General features: G+C 42.4%; 1 protein-coding gene across 4 annotated transcripts in view; it reads left to right on the top strand.

Moving 5' to 3' along the window:
- Positions 1–15726, top strand: part of Mub (poly(rC)-binding protein mub) — a 147701-nt gene that overhangs the window by 85146 nt on the left and 46829 nt on the right. The gene's annotated exons all lie outside the window — the stretch shown is intronic.

Here is a 15726-nt window from a genome sequence, read left to right as displayed (position 1 = left end):
AGATAGCGACCAACGTCCAGCACTCGAAGCCCCACGCGCTGCTGCTTTCGCCCATAGATCCCGGCTAATTGTTTATTAATATTGCGACGTGGTACCGACGACGGATGTTTGTCACTGACAGCACGAAAGCGTCCCGCGGTTTATGGTCCTCGATCTCGAGTCGCTAAGAGCCGTCATCCCAGCGTTTCCGCCCCGTAATCTTTTCAATTCAATTCATATCGACCGTTATAAATAATCGAACGTATTCCGTCCTCCGTCCACGATGCAAGTCTTCGAAATATGCCGATAACTTGTACGTGCGCCATCTTGGCAATTTAATTTATCTGAACAATTGGTCTCGGCAACGCTTGATAGCGACGGTAATTAAAGTTTCGATTAAAAAACGTCCATATTGTTGCGCGACGCGTTCCCGGACGTGCGCCATGATTACGGACTACCTACGGTGGGCTTTTTATCGGATTTCAATTTTCGCATACAGTCGCCGGCGGAGCGAACCGGTACATCTACTACCACGGATTAGTTAGAGCGAATCGAAGCCGGAATGGGATGGGCTGAAAAGGAGACGACTGGGGACGCCATTATTGGCACATCGAAAATCGAAAACTGGAATGTATCAAGCGGTTGAACCGCGTTGAGACGCGCGCCGCGTCATTCGCCATTAAATTTTTATATCCGCTCGACCGTATAACTCTTGCTCGAGAGCAAACTCTTAATATTAAACGAAGAACGGAATTTTGTTTTATTATTATTTGTCCCTCTGAGGCTCTTCCCCTCCCCGTGCACGAAGAATGTTTCGCCCCCACCGTTTTTTAATCGAGAAAGCAAATTTTTTCCATAATGAAACATACTCAATTATTCATGTCGTCCGAAAGTATCTGGCCGTTTTAGATGATGTTAATTTAGTGGGCTTCGGTGAGCTTCATTATTAGTTTCAGAGTCAGCGTTCTCCGATTTTAATTCTTGGAGCGCGGACTAATTAATTAATCTACACGAACAGCCGCTCGCCGCGCCGTCATACACTGACCATGCAAATGGCGGCATGCTGACGTAATGGATGGAGGAACGGGGCCATGCGAGCGGTGGAAAAATAGAAATCTGGATCCTCCAATTTTCTTTCACCGGGGGGGTTCATTGAGAGACCCGCTCTACGGGAGCGCATTCTCGTAGCTCTGAATGCGAAGCCGTATAATCGCGCAGGCGGAGCGTTCTTTTGAAAACGCCCTCGCGCGTGTAAGAATTATAGAAAGATCGTACCCCCTTAAACAACGACTAACCCGGACAAAAGCTGCAACGCTCCTACGATTGATAAGGAATTCAGCTACAGCCAGTTAGTTCTACCTGACGAAGTGGAAATTCGGTGGGACGAGACGGGAGAGATTGCGAGGGTGGGGGAGTAAACCACGAAATAAATTACCGTCTAAGACCGCGCGAAAGGTAAAACACCCTGGCAGTCAACGCCCACTCCACGTCAATCTCACCCTCGACCTATGTTCCGCTCGTCCCTGCCTCTCGTCTGTGTCGTTCTTAGCCCGGGGCCAAGCGACCTCGAGATGTGGAGGGCGTGTTTGCGTAAGGTACATACGTGCATGTGCACACAAATGCACATGCATCGTGGGCTAACGTCGTCGTAACGTATGTAACGCGTACATACAAGACGCGAGACGAGGAGAGAGCGGGTGAGTAAGGAAACGGAGCGAGTCGATACTGCCGTCCGAGATTTTCATTTCCGCCGGCCGTAAACTTTTCTCGCCATTAGAGGATTTCGAGGAATGGCCCCCTTTTATTGCCCTCCCTCTCTCGATCTCCGCACCGTTGACAGCCGTAATAGGGTTTATCGGGATCCGGCGGCTATAGAGACGGTCGGTTTTACTCCGTTCCGCGCCTCGCGATTGTCACGAGTCGCGGACAACGAGTCGAGGAGAACGAGAGGAACATTATTCTTCCTTTCGAAATTCCGAAAATACAAAAGGCACGATTTAGAACGTGTTTCGCGGCAGTTGAGATCGAAGTTTAGGTCAACATAGTACCACGCGGTCGACCGTGCTCGAAGCGTTTCATATGCGAGTGGAAGTCTAAACACCCCTTGAAGCACGCGTATTCTTTTATTTTCTATACGTCTGTAACGTTTTCTTTCAAACAATTGTATTTATATAAATACAAAGATTACGCGGAATCATAAAGGAAAAGGTAAACGGGTCACAACTTTTTTTTTCAATGTAGGTACACAAAGAATATACGTGTATAAAAAGGATTTTTTCATTACTAAACTTTTTGATCGCGTGAACGATATTTAACGATTTTTCCTCTTTTTTTGTCTGTTTTAGCACGAATAAAAGATATTTCTCGCGTCGCACACGCTCCAAATTGAGTGGCGGTTGACACCGATTTCACGGAAAATCGTCGCGGATTTTCAGGATTTTCGGGATTCATCGCGATTAGTTTGGCTCGCGTTTCGCGGCCACGCGCGCGTCGCTCGAATCTGATTGCCGGGGCTTTAATGCGATTCGTGATACGGGGATATGACTATAACGTGGCGTGTGCAATCCGTCGGGTATTGGCCGCGAGGCAATGGTGCATGCGGCAGGCTTGACACATATCAATCAGGCAATGGAATTCTCGGGAGCTCGGATGCTGCGGCATCCGATCTCCCCGCACCGATGATCCTCCACCTGACATTGCAGTGCGCAATCCGTGAAACCACTTCATCGTATCTTGAAATTAAATTGCAATCACGATCGGTTAGCGTTAAAGTGATCCGTTATTTCCGACTTCTAAAGCTAAATTTTTCTCGTTAGTACAGTTTCTTTAAAACATATAAAACATTGACTACATTTTGACTTATTTTTTTGTATATATATTAATTTGGAATAGCGCGCAGCTGATGGCATTTTATTAACAATTTTATCTCAAAAAATCAATACAAAACTCAACTTGTGAGCAAAAACGGGACGTATAATACGCGCAACTCGCCTGTATTAATTAAGCGGTGAAATTCTCGGAAGTTTGGGATATTCAGTGCTAGCCGCTATAGTCACTCCTCCGTCCTCGCGTGTATGTGTGGCCTCGCCTATATATTGCTCTATACCTTCTACACACATATGTCGGATCTATAATACCCTGCTTCCGCGGGCTACGTATCAAGATACAATTAATGTCAAACTTGATCAGTTTCCCGTTACCACTCACAAATGTTATCGATTTAATATCTATTCTTTTTTAATGAAAATAATTAGTATGAAAGCTTACTCAATATTATAACAGCCAATCTACTGATTGTTAGAAATTACTTGTAAAATTAGAGAAACGAAGAGACATTGTTATATTAAGAAAAAAATTAATGCGGTAACTATACGACCACTACTATACATGCAATTATTATTATTACGTTTCTTGTTTCGCAAAAAATTCTCTCTGCCAATTTTATGTTACTCGGTGCCCCTGTGCGACGTCAAATTTATTTGAAAAATTCGCGAGGCGTACGCGAAGTAGGAAAAACTCGTCGCGTTATCGTATCCGCGCGCTCGGCGGAGTTGGTAATTCTGTTTACACGGTAAATCTTTCTTGTACAAATTCGAATTCGCTTCGCAGGAGGTAGAGCGACCGAGGGAGAGAAGGCCTCCTTCCGGAGGTAAATTGCAAATTCAAAGTTTCACGGCGACTTTCACGCCGTCGCGACAAGAGGCATCCCATTTCCGGATCCGGGAGGGTTCTTAGCGTCGAATAAGAAAAGAAGGAGGAAAACTGCGATCTATTCTACATATATCGGAAAAAAGCTTTGCCGGCCGGCATCTATTTGAGAAGAAGTTAGTATATACATGTATACGGGAAGAGAGAGTTTGTGGCTCTCTCTCTCTTTCTCTCTTCCTCTTTTCCTCTTTCCCTCTTTCCAAACTTTATTATAACATAACGGTGTGTAGTACGCAATGAACTCGATTGATTTACTCATCTCGTTCGTTTATTAGTAGCAGTAGAATCTATCAATCTTGAAACTTTATTCATAGAGTCTTCAATATAAGAGCCTTCAATTATATAAGAGCGACATATTGCGAAAATTTTTCCCAAAGAGAGAAAAAGTGCTTTCCATTTAAATGACTTTTAATGAGTTTCGTCAATTTGAGTCGATAACTCCGATACGATAAAAACGAAAAGTGTTTATTAATTTTTATGTATAAATTTATGACTTAATATATTTATATATAACTACTAAACACACAGTTGCACAACCGTGCTTTCCTGCGAAGTGCAATTAAGTAGTAATATTGGATTCACTGCGAACTCCGTTGTTGTATCGAAAGGAAATTGAGTGCGAGGGTGTGCAAGAGTGATCACCACGCGCGATATTGCCGCAAGGATGGGACGCGATCTCGGGGAGAGAGAGAGAGAGAAAAAAAAAGAGACGGAGAGTGACGGTCTTTGACAAAAGCGCGTTCACGTAAACATCCTCGGACATCCTCTCCGTGTTTCACGGAGACACCGGCTGCTAGATAAAAACGTCAGGCAGACTCGAGCAGACAGTCGGTTATCTCGTGTACATTTTACGTGCGCTTCGCGAGACTTGAAGGGCGTCGCGCGTGATTTGTCGCCGGGATCCCGGACCCCTTTTCCCGACACCGCGCACCCGCGGCGGCGCGGCGAGACGCCCTTGCGCGAGGGGATAGGGAAAAATCGACGGATTTGACAACGACGGACTCCGGAATTGAATGTGCATCGGCTTCGAGGGGAGCCCGTAACGTTTGATGATTTGTAACCGGTTTTATTTCCCCGGGAAATCTCGCGGTACCGCTCGGAGCCATCAACTACGCGATTCGTGAAGCCCCCTTCGGAACATCGAGGCGGGCTGGTAACCTTTACCGTCGACTGAGGCTTAAACTACAATAAGAAGTCCTTAGTTAATGAAGTTAGCTGAGGTAATTTATTTTTACGGCCAGGAAACGGTTTTCTGCAGTTAAAATTAGCTTTCAAACTTCAAAAATTCGAACAACAGGACGTATCATTCTTTTCTTATTTTTATGGAAAATATATGAAACTACGAGCGTGAGGGTGTTCTTCGTATGCAGCAGAACGGCATTTGCAAAACACTGTAGGTTTTTAATCTCAAAGAAAAGACAGAACTTTTTAATGAGGTTTGCTTTCCTCTGCGTGTATCTGCCGATATCTGCGGAGTTCTCAATAAGTGGGGTTTTCATCTGTTCGCTCGTTCGGAAATCTGTCAAACGATACGAAAGAAACTCAGATACTTATAATTTTTCATAAGATTTTTTTATTGGTTGCTGTTTTCCGTCCAGTTTTTACTTCTTTTCGCAGTTTCCGTCTTCTTTCGCCTCGACGTATGGTGAAATTAATCACGGCTAGACCAACTGCGACGCTTTTGATCAGGTATCAACAACCGCTGAATGCCTGCTTTATATTGCTTATCAAATTTTTATTTTTAACGGAAATTAATTGCTGATCACGCGATGCCTGTGTGACATCACCCGATTACCTTTCTCCGGAAGCGAAAAATTGTTTCGATTCTCTCAGTATGTAAATTTTGATTACGTGCAACAGAAACGATTTGGCATAAATGGCGAATAACCCGCCGTTATTTGTTTTCTCCCTATCACCTTTTTGAAATCGGCAAGGAGACTGGGTCGATTTCGATTCCATTATTTTGTCTTTCACGATTCTCCTCTGAACGTGGACTTTTGCTTCTACGGATGAAAGAAGTGTGCGAGAGACAGGGATCGAAGGAACGTATGGTGTACCGAAATCGAATCTCTTTGAGCAACGTTATCGCGCGAAACCAGGCTACTGCAAAACCCGATTGCGAAACCATATCGTTGAAAGAACGAAAGAATGTTTGATCACGAGTGTCTTAAATTTTTAGATATCTCGGAGAATATAGTGTAAAAGCTCAATTTACAAACGAAATTCATCTCTTATCTGAAATCTTTTTTTCTTCCATATAATGTCCAATCCAATGATGATCCGCGTTATCGCGTCGGAGTGAAGTTCTGGCGTTTATTATGAAAGAAAAACAGCGATATTTTGTGACAGCACAACACATCCGTAGTAGCTAATTGTGGGTGCTTATTGCTTATAACCGAAGCACCAGTTAAGGATTAAATTGATTAATTCACATTCACGAGGAATGTCATAGCTGGTAGGAGAGCATAATTCGCATGACATGGTTGGCAATGCCCGGCTTTCCACATTCCCTGCTCATCTGCAACGAGTGTGGGCCTGGAACTTTGCAGACGATATAGTCAAGAGGTGTTGTGTGCGAAGTACCTGCGCTAAACTGAATCGTGCTAACAAGCGTTGAGAGCTGAAGCTCTCGCACGCGTAAATTGCGCCGATAATATTTTACATAATTACTGGTATTTCCGCGATAACATCAAAAACAGTAGCCGGCGCATATATTAATTGCAATTAAAACAATCCTTCTGTTCTTGTAATTACATCGTTTTAGCAGTCAAAAAATTCACGCTTGTGTTAAAAATGAAAAAAAAGAGGAAATGGAAAGGAAAAGGATACAATCTTACTCGACATTGTAAAATAAAGATTCTTCGAGATAAGCTAGGAACTATTATTTTCGGTTTCTATAGTATATTGAAAACAGAAAGAAGTGAAGAAAATTCGCAATTTTTTAAAACCATTTTTGTAATTAATTAGAAATTATTTTGATAAAATAATCTTTTTGTAAATTTTTGTAAATTATATCCAATCTTGGAAACTTCCTCGAAATTATTTATATTTTTAGAAAGAGTAATTTATATCTATATTTCGCGCAATAAAGGTAAATTTTTTCATAATTGACGCTGTACAATTAAATATACTTTGCTTTTTCAATTGAGGTTTTTGTATAGAGGAAGCGCCTCGCTCTCATATTTTACATTTAGCTTCTCGCTTGATTAATTGATTGAATTTCGCTTGATTCTGTTGAATTGCTGTTTCATATAAAGTTACGCGTGAAAATTGGACGTGGGCGTTTCGAGATATTTTTTTGTTGCTCGTAAATAACACGGCGCGCTTCCATCGCGCGTAAATCAATACGCGGTCGTTCGCACCCTCGCGCCTCGTCTTCGACTTTTCGATTTCCGAAACCTCCACTTTGTCGACTCAGCCGAAGCATTATAGACAGCCAGAGGCATCTTCATTTCCCATCGCCGAATTTTCTGTTACCAGCCGTTGCATCCCCTTTCGTCCATCCCCTGCCGAAAGAGATAAGCCGAAGTCCTCGGCCCCGATATCCAAGTCAAAACCAGTCCGAAAGCTGGAAAGCAGCCGGGATCTTTTTTGCGAACTTCCCGACCCTCTTCCTACATCTTCCATTGCCCTTCCTCCTCATCCTCTCCTGCATTTTTCCGAGCGGCTTTGCCGCGGCACGATGGACGTAGCTTCGCGAAGCTCTCGCAAATTCGCCCCTCGCGAACCGCAGCGTGGATATTCGTCGGGATTATTATCACCAGCTGCGAACTCGAAGGGCAAAGTCTTGTGGCAGATGCTCGAAGATGATGCTCAGAAAAGCGGTCCGTTTATCCGACGCGAGATGTTTGAAACAATTTTAATATGGTTGTAGGACGGTGGATGGGTTATATATCTATAAATCTATACATATACCTATATAACTCTCCTCTCATCGATAACTTCGTTATAGGGTATTATCCTTCTGTCTAAACTTATCGATGAACTTTTTGACTAATTTAGAGTTGATATTTTCTCAACGCAAATCGAAATGTCGAAACGCTAATAGATACTTCTCAAACTTAACGGCCGCGCAATCTTTTAATAATCTCTTTTTCTTAATTTTCAGTTTTTAATTAATTTTTAATGACTATTCACGTTGTGTCACCGATCAATTTTGTGAGATTCTACAGTTATATTCTACCGCCACGCAGTTATTCCAATTGAAAAAGGCATGAATTGTAACGAGCCGAACTTCTCTTCATCAACGTAACGTTATTGCGCGAACGTTCATATGTGTACGTGTGTGTTTTTTTGTCTCGTCAAAATGAGAAACTATATATATATGAGAGTTTAATAACTCGATCGATTCCTCGGGATGAGAGTTGAAGTCGGGTTCCGTGGGTATAGATTTCAAAAACATATGTAAAGATACGGAACGGTAGTTTATGCAAGAGCGAGCATTCTGCGTGCGTGTATCGCGGGTGTATTGGATTGGAATTCATCGGAAAGTGCCGTTTCGCAGTTTCTGCGGGGGAATGAAATATGATCCTACGTAGCCCCTCGCGGTAACATTCACGGAGTGTCTCGTCGGTGAAGATACACGTACAAAACGCAGCGAAGATACGAGCGAGACAAGCCGACCGGTTTCATCGTCGCGTTTCTTCCCCTATCGCAATTTTCGCGACGACGTTGTCGTCGCGAAGACGAGCGAATTCGTCGGAACTGATATTCGTCGTATATATCGCGCGTATATCGGTTTCGTACGTTTAACTAGCCGTCAATTCCGAGCTCGATACAATACGCGCCGCGCTGTGGGAACCGATGCATTGCCGCGCGCCAACTCTTCGCGAGTCAAATTTCATTACGTCTTAACTCTCTACAAACGCGAGGCGATTGTGCCCGTCGAAGTATCTCAATGCCCAGCTCGACAATGAACTCGGCGACACGGACAACTTCCTTATCACTTATTAATCTTATTACATTGTCACAATTTCCCAGGCGACGTTGCGACAGACCCGATTGTCGCCGGGGCTATTCAATCGTGCCGGTTCAGCTCTCGTCCTCCCTTCTTCGTCCTTCTCTCCGCCCCGCTACCTCTGCTTGCGAGATTCACGCGGCGGTAATGACGAGACGTAAGTACCGCTGAGCCTGAATAACGACGTATCCGCTAATGCCATTCCGGCTGTCAGTTTAATCCGCCATCGAACGCCACGTCTGGATTCAACGCGCGCGGAATCTCCTCTTCATTTTCCCCGAAACATCCGCTGCCGTCTCCGAGATATTCCGCGCGCGCGGTATATTTCTCTTCTCCCTCTTCTCACGTTAACAGTATATATTTTTAAGCTTTTCTACGTTCCATCACCTCGATTTGACATCGGATATTGATTAGGATTATTTTATCAAGATTTCCGTCCATCAGAACCTTGTTTACCGAGCGCTTCGATAATCCCAGAAACGCAAATTATAATTTATTCTTATAGTGAATAGGGAGTTTTCTCTCTCTCTCTCTCTCTCTCTCTCTCTCTCTCTCTCCTTCTCTCTCTCTCTCTCTCTCTCTCTCTCTCTCTCTCTCTCTCCTTCTCTCTCTCTCCCCATCACGTTTGTGTAGTTAGCGAATTATATTCTTGATCGAATCTCGCAAGATTGCGCGTCAGGAGGCAGACAAGGCGCGCGTTGGCGCTAACTAGGAAAATTTGCGATTAAATGCGGCACACCGCGGCGAGTTATCCCGCAAACTTTCATCTCCAAGGTGAACTTTCGACGTCAACGCGACGATAACAGTCGATGTCAATTACCATCCCGAATAGGACAGCACAACGGGAATAAATACCGTCTTAATTATTTCAGCGAGGGACCGGCCGCGGAAGGGCTTGCGGGAGGGAAAACGGACAAAGAGGTCGTTTATTTTGGAAGCGATGTAAGGCAAATGCACGAAGATAAGATATTTATATCACATCTCTAAATCCATATCCTATACATATTAAATAGGCAATATTTATATGCATATATAAATATTAAATTTGCGTTTTTCTGGTTCCTTTAAATATAATCGTTGAGCACCCAATCTCGATGGAAAGGGTATCTTCGCCACCCTCTTCCCCACATCTGTACCTACCTACCCGTGTGCGAGCGGCTACGCGTTGTATTCCGCTGCACTCGGGATGCATATGCATGGGAGGCGCTTAACGGGGCGAATTAAATTTCCGCAATTGTCAAATTGTTGACAAACACCGACAGACCGCGAACAATTTTATGCTTCGTTTCGAATGGATAGCGCTTGACTCCGCGTTGCGGTTTATCGAACTGCGATTTGTTCGGGAAAACCGATTAATCCGAACGATGAAATTTAATCGCAATGCGGGTCATTAAATCAATTTTGACAATTTTAATCGATAATATAACACTAAATAACGATTATCCGTATCATTTTACACGATCAAGATATCCCAGCATTTTCCGATAAAGTGTTTTCGATTTGATACCGCATCCGGGATCGATTTGTAATGATTGTATGCGAAAGAAATCGGTTGGCAGTTTAGCAGATAGGTATATAGAAAGGCACATGCGGTTGTTTTGTATGACGACGTCATTGGCTCTCGGTAACGAATCAATTTCGGTGACCGCGATATTAATAATCGCCGGACCAGAACCCGCAGGATCCATCATATCCAGGCAATGGGTTTCGTCCAATTACGGATCTGCTCGCTCATGCGAGAGAACGCGGCGAGCCTCTAAAAGCGAGATGTTAGATTACATATCCTGGATAATCCAGAAAGATTCTGCGATAACCAGTATGAAATTATGGCGCCGTTGTCGCAGAACCAAAAACTATCGAGGCCCTCAATGGACGCGTCCATTGCGCGTTAATAATGTAAATAGTACCGTTATGTCAGTTTATCAATTTTAATCCTTCCAGGATTAAACCGCGTTATGTAACGGCGATAACGGCAACCATTAACTCGGTTACTCGGACAATTTAAAATTCATTAGAAACACTTGCGGCGAGGATGGATCGAGGTGACATCGCTCGCATCGCAAAAGGTTTGTCCCAACGATGCTTGGTTAAACTAACTCTGCTTGGTCAAGGTAACAGAGGGTGGAACGAGACTTGCGAACGTGCATCGAAACGAGGAAGGGAGGGAGGGAAGGAGCAAGCAAAAAAAAACGAAACAAAACAGAATGAGAGGAGAATGAAGACAAGAAAGACGAAAGAGCTGGAGACCAAAGAACAATAGGTCCGGAATGAAAGAGACATCACATAGCTGTCGTCTCTCTTTTTTCTGCGTGCGTCCCGCAGCGATATCACCGCACCACTGTGCACTGTAATTAATCGCACGAATGAAAACAAAACAATAATTGTCGTTTTCGCTATGTCTCTTTGAGACATCTCATGCGTATCGAGAAGTGAGTTTTGAGGACATCCTTCGCTCTACCGCGAATTAATTTCTGAATATATCTTTATTTCTCAATAAATATTTTTTTCTTGGGATTTTACGATCGATTATTTACCATTTATCGTTGTATCAAGCAACAAAAAATTTTAATTTAGACTATTCTTCTTGGCACTGTTAAAGATTTAATTGCCGAATGCAGATCCGCCACTCGGGTTTGGAATTTCAGCAACGAAAAACACAAAGTTTTACTTTTAATTCCAGTTTACGCCACAAAGAAATTACGGAATAATATATTTACAAGGGTGTAAAAAAGAAGAGATTAAAGGAAAAAGGAACAAACGAAAATTTGTTCACTGCTAAGAGGTACAATCTAGTCGTATCTATACTAGTTCCAACAACCGTGCGTAAAGAACTCCAATAACCTTGCAGCTTATCTCCCGACACCGCGTTCCTCCATTTTTACGGAAGGGGAATTACCCTCGTATCACGTTCACGTCGAGATCTTATCGCGACACCGCGCGCGCGCCCGAGCGGTGCCTCATTTCTGTCAACCCTAAAGTCTCTTTCAGCCTCGTCTGAGGCCGAAGGCGTCGTTCGCACTCTCTAACGTCGCATCGTGATCTCGCTCATAACTCTTGCAACGCTTGCCACTGACACCTAATCCTCAGTATAAATATTTTGCAAGGCAAATTACAGGAGATATTTTGCAAGAGACGTTACAAGCATCGACGAGATCTCACCTTCTTCTACGAGAAATTCCGTTAAAAATTCTCCGACCTACTGTGAGCGACATAGATTATTGACAGGGAAATGGGGCGAACAAAGCGTGGGAGATAATAATTTCGTCCTGAATACTAACGCGTGAAATTTGTACCAAATTTAAGCTGATGAGATTAATCTTCTTTCAGTGCAGACGTCGTGCGATTTTGCGAGTCCCGCGATTCGAACTTTAGTTTTCATTTTAAATAAATTCCCTGTGAGATGCTAGTTAGATGGGCACTTGAAGCACGGCGAAATCTCTTTGAGTGAAACCCGAAATCCAATGACGTTGCTCGCGCGATACACCCTCGCTCGATTGTAGAAAACTATATTAGGCATTTGATCATCTCCACGACGACCTTTCCTGACAGAAACACGCGGTGTCCACTATATAACGTTGGCCAGTTTCTTCAAGTCACCTATCCTATTCCGTAATCCTCTAAGGAGCTTAATTGCGTAATGGAGCAGGGACTGTGAGAGCACGGAAGGGGAGAGAAAAGAGAGAGGAAATGATGTAGAAAAGGAAGGTATAATACGTAAATTTTTACTGAAGCATTTTCATGTATCATACTTAATTAAACTAATTTATATTCGAAGCATAGAACCAAGAAAATAATCTAATCTCGATAATCGACGATATGACTGATTCAGAATTTTATAGCAGGCTTGAAATAGCTTGGATATGATGATAACTGTTACGGTATGCGATTAACATTCAGTTTCAGGAAAGGTTTCGAATAAAATAAGAACCGTTTTACAGTTTCCTTCCTTCCTGCGATGTTCGATCTGGTCCGCTCCTTCGAATCGACCTGAAATGAAGACCGATTTGGGACGGCGCAATCCAATATAGAACAAATCTAACGATTCAGTTTTCATGACCAATCTCGCCTGCATCGACGTTACTTGAGTTGCTTCTTCGCTTTTATGAAGCACTTACATTTACGAGCATTATTACTTTGAATCGCCCTCCGGTAATAAAATAAATTATTCATGCCGCGGCGCTTACGTGGTCCTATTCCGCCGATTATGTAAACATTTGCGAAGAGAGCTTTGTCGATGCAAACGATGTTCTTATGGGGGTCTTCATTAGTGCGTCGCCATGCCCTTAGCTTTGGCCAATTAACAAAACGAAATCGTGCACTGTAGTCAATCTTGCCTCGGTAATTATTTCTTCTCTGTTTCGTTCAAGTATGCAGGCGGTTGCTTCGATCTATCAGCTTTCTTCTTTTTGTGCGAATCGGCGCACTCAAAGAACTCGAGATTACGCCATAATTGGCCCCCAGATTGTTAACAATATCAACTTTTTCTACCGTTCTGTGAATACTACTTTACTCGCCACTCGCCACTCGTACACATCTGTTATAGCGTGCGTGCGCGCGTGCATTGATTTATACATATATCTATATTAATATTTGCACACGGGATGATCTCGATTAAGCGTGCAATATTGATCGCTCGTATCAAGTAAAAACAGAATGCTGTTTTTTTATGATGTATACTTCTGTGCGGAATTTGAGGGGAATATAGAAACGCGCGTATTTATTCAAAATTTGTCAATAAAGCAAACGTTTCACATAACGCCTCTTAATATATGTGTACAAACGTCCCCTCTCCTCAGCGGCGCGTCAAATGGAAAATTTTAAATTTTACTTCAAGGATGTATCATCGGTACAGTCTTAGATGTATAGGACATAATTTTCAAAGCGCTACCAAGTGGATCAAAATTTGTGAGAATGTTCTTTTAGTCTTCCTGATGTGTGAATCAGTGAATTAAAATCGTTATATCTCAGCAACCGTTTAGTGGATTCGTTTCTACTTTTTTATAGCACATCGGGAAGACTAAAAGAATATTCTTACAAATTTTTATCCACTTGGTAGCGCTTTGAAAATTATGTCCTATACATCTAAGACTGTACCGATGATGCATTCTTAAAAAAGCACATTTTAAAAAAATTAAAAAATAGGAAACAGCAATCTGTATCTATTAAAAATAATTGATCGATATATATTCGTTACACAATTTGTTAAAAAATTTAATTTAAAAAATTGGCAATCTAATTCGTTGACAGTCAAACAATAGCATGTCTATATTTACATTTCTCATCCTACGTATACCATTTGGCGAATAAATTAAAATGCGCAAATACACACGCACGCACGCACGCACACGCACGCGCGCGCGCGCGCGCGCGGCGTTACATTTATGCTTTATTTAATTTTAAATATTATTTTATTAGACTTTCAATTGAGTCGCTTAATTATTAATACAGTTATTAATAACAAGCTACAGATGTTTAATGCTGAAGATTGTTGCAATAAATCACGATTTTTTCGACAAGTCTTTTTAATTCACGTAAAACGCTGTAAAATTACGCGGCGTTTTTAAGATAACTCATACATTTATGTGAATTTTATTTGACTCGCGTTGGAGAAATAGAAAGAGTGCATGTTCACCGAAGCAAAAGGGATTCTAATGAGCTCGCTCTTTCACAGTGACATTGAAGTAATAGTGGTTACTGCCGTTCTCTAGCAAGATTCTATTCGCGATCGCGAACTAAATTTCCGATAATTGCTTCCCGCGCCGTCTAAAATGATAATTAAATTTCTGGTTGCGCATCAGTACCCGGCGTGGCATACCATTGTGATCACAATGGCTGGTGTTCGGCAGCGTTACAGTAAGAGAAGCCGTATACGCTTGTCTCTGGTTTCCCATGAAAAGGAAGATTTTCTTCTTAGATAAACGATGCAAATTTCAGTTATCAAAACTAGATTAGCGATGGAAACGCGCGCCCCATCTTCCCTGATCTCTCGACATGCATGTTTATGGACGAGACGCGCCGAGAACTCGCACGTCTGCTTTTTTAAACGCGATAAACTTTAAGCGCGAAACAAGCTAAATCAGGAAAATCAGGTTTTGGTTTTAAGTTAAATCGCTTTGTGCGGAGAACAGGCACAAAAGCGATTTCGCTTTGCAACGAAAACATTTCACTTGCAGCAGGGGTGCAGACGATTCGTCCGAAATAAAAGCAAAAAACGTTTTTACCAAAAATAAAAATCTTTCTTTTTTTGTCATCGTTATTGCCCGTGCTTCAAACGGAAAAATTTATTTAAACCAGAATCGTTTCTGTTTCGCTTCAAACAGCTTTGTCTACAATGCTCGTGGCCAATGTAGGAAGAATTGTTTTTGTATTTCGGAAACATTACCGCGTGTTTATCTTCATGAAAAACACTTGACGCGGTTTGCCAACAATAAAAAATTCCAAAAAGAAAAGAATCTGTTCACTCGTACCGAGATTATACGCGCTGTTTCGGTTGACGTGTCGTTCTTTGATTTATTCTCCCTTTCATTATTAAGTTTGATTCGATAACATTCACTTTTACGCCTTCGGCGAACGACCTATTTAACCGACCGTCCTTCAAGTCCGGAGGAAAGTTGAATTACCAGAGAGAACGAGTTGGAAAACGTGGTAATCGAGTTTTCGTTGGACGTCAGTTAGATCCATTCGCGGGCAACGTGGCGTGGGCATACGAAACAATTAGAGGCGCACAATGCGTTCGACCGAATTGTTTGGAGCACGCGAGATAATCCATTATTAGATATGTTACGTGAAACGCCGGACACGAATGCGACAATTAGATTTGAGTACGGAACAAGGTAGAGTTTGTGTTAAAATATTAATCGTAAACATATATTTTTACGCTTTTAATAATAACGGAACAACGTATGCACGTGCTTCTATTATCTCTCCAACTTTTTAACTACACGCAAATTACTGTGCGGTGAGTCGTCGTTAATTTCAATGTTGAACTTTGCGCGGGAAGACCTGTGGAAGAAGTCTTTTCAAAACATTCGAACGCTTGTAAAAAGTCGGAAATAAGATTTTAATAGTTCTTTCGTATCCTT

This window comes from Temnothorax americanus, unplaced genomic scaffold, assembly GCF_048541705.1.
Source record: "Temnothorax americanus isolate GAGA-0224 unplaced genomic scaffold, ASM4854170v1 Scaffold5, whole genome shotgun sequence".
In the NCBI taxonomy this organism is placed as follows: Eukaryota; Metazoa; Arthropoda; class Insecta; order Hymenoptera; family Formicidae; genus Temnothorax; species Temnothorax americanus.
The sequence above is the reverse complement of the archived record's forward strand: the minus strand, read 5'-3'. Positions and strand labels throughout refer to the sequence as shown.